We start from the raw sequence: 2107 nt of genomic DNA on the forward strand, positions 1-2107 counted from the left end.
TATGCAGTAGTGATGCAACAAAGTAGCTGTATGCTGTCAACTTAATGTGAGTCCCCTGAAAGGAATAATACTACTGCTATTTAGCCCTAGGAAGCAGCACTGCTTCCTGTTGGCCTTGACACATTTCCTGTGTCCTTATGTTTACAAGGGGGAGACTGATGACGAGCAAAGACTCAGAAGCATGTCTCTGGATGCAGGCTTAGCTAAGTGAAGATGCTTGTCTCCCCCTTGTAAACATAAGGACACAGGAAATGTGTCAAGGCCGACAGGAAGCGGTGCTGCTTCCTAGGGCTAAATAGCAGTAGTATTATTCCCTTCATGGGACTGTCACATTAAGTTGACAGCATACAACTACTTTATGTATATATATGTATATTGTGTGAGTGTGTGTGTGTGTATGTCTATGTATCTGTGCGTCTGTGTTTGTGCCTCACCAATGCTTGACAATCAATGTTGGTGTTTAAATCCTCGTAACTTAGCAGTTCAGCAAAAGAGACCAATAGAATAAGTACCAGGCTTAAAAAATAAGTACTGGGGTCAGTTCATCTCTCTTTCTCTCTCTCTCTCTCTCTCTCTCTCTCTCATTCCTGATTTTTGGCTTTTCTGTACTCAAGAAGACCCGTACTCCACAGCAGAAGTGCTAAGGCCACTTTCCCCAGTGGAGAGCATTGGCCAGTGAGAGTCCTGTGTTGGTGCCACAAAAAAAAAAACCATTCATGCTGGTGTCATGTAAAAGCATTTGTGCAGTATCACATTAAAAGCACCCAGAACACTTAGTAACGTGGTTGGCATTAGGAAGGGTATCCAGCTATAGAAACCATGCCAAAACAGACTGGAACCTGGTGCAGCTCTCCAGTTTGCTAGCTCTGGTCAAACCATCCAACCCATGCAAGCATGGACAATGGACATTAAATGACGATGATGATGTTAATGACTTTCTACAAAGCTCAGTTGAGATACAAAATAGAATATTGCTCTTGAACGCTGCAACTGTTAGACATACAAACATTCTGTATTTCATCCAAAAGAAAGTCAAACGACTGACTGGTATGAAGTCACTTACCAACACACAACAATTGTCAGCCTATGCTCACTTTGGATTTTCTACCGTTTCTACAAAAGATTCTGGTTGTGTACCACCTCCACAAAAGCCCATCCAACATACTTGTCTTTCTTTCTCTCTTCATCCACATGAACTCCACCCCACCTCCCACCTCTAGACCCTATACTAAATGCTTTGCTCTATCCTTCTTTTCTAGAGCATCAGTTTTTTGGTAATTTCCTCCTCATTAACGTTTTGCCTCTAGTTATAAACTTAAAATTGTTCAAAATGAACATAAGTATAATCAGTTTTACCAGTCTTGGAAGGCTTGTAAAGGTTAGGAACATAGCTCCTCCCTTTTGACTAAGCCACTAAATTTCTTTTGTAATGATGATGATGACAACAACAATGGTGATGATGATGATGATGACAATGGTGGTGATGATGATGATGATAACTTATGATGCAACACAGATCTAAAATACCTCTTTAACTCATCATTACAGAAGAACATGCAGAAATAGAAATTAGATGTACCATAATGAGTCTTGGGCAAACAACCCTACCCTCTAAATTATCTTAATGGGAACTATTAAACAATTTACCAAAATTACCAAAATGTATCATAGAAATTGGTCTGTTGAATGTTGCACTAAAATTACTAAAAAAAAAAAACACCTCTGTATCTTTTGGGAACACAACAAAGATAACCACAAGGCGGTGAGCTGGCAGAAACGTTAGCACGCCGGACGAAATGCTAAGCGGTATTTCGTCTGCTGCTACGTTCTGAGTTCAAATCCCGCCGAGGTCGACTTTGCCTTTCATCCTTTCGAGGGTCGATAAATTAAGTACCAGCTACGCACTGGGGTCGATCTAATCGACTTAATCCCTTTGTCTGTCCTTGTTTGTCCCCTCTATATTTAGCCCCTTGTGGGCCCCCGCAGACAAAATGGAAAAGGCATTGCCCCGGATGATGGTGAAAGAGAAACAGTGAAACAGCCACTCTGACTCACAGAGCTTACACTTGCAGACAGCCATCTCTGCTCCAATAGCGGTGAGCAGGAA

At 41.5% G+C, this 2107-nt stretch overlaps 1 protein-coding gene across 1 annotated transcript in view; it reads right to left on the reverse strand.

Moving 5' to 3' along the window:
• Positions 1-2107, reverse strand: part of LOC106870967 (calmodulin-lysine N-methyltransferase) — a 106820-nt gene that overhangs the window by 28764 nt on the left and 75949 nt on the right. The gene's annotated exons all lie outside the window — the stretch shown is intronic.

The sequence above is a fragment of the Octopus bimaculoides genome, chromosome 11 (assembly GCF_001194135.2).
Source record: "Octopus bimaculoides isolate UCB-OBI-ISO-001 chromosome 11, ASM119413v2, whole genome shotgun sequence".
In the NCBI taxonomy this organism is placed as follows: Eukaryota; Metazoa; Mollusca; class Cephalopoda; order Octopoda; family Octopodidae; genus Octopus; species Octopus bimaculoides.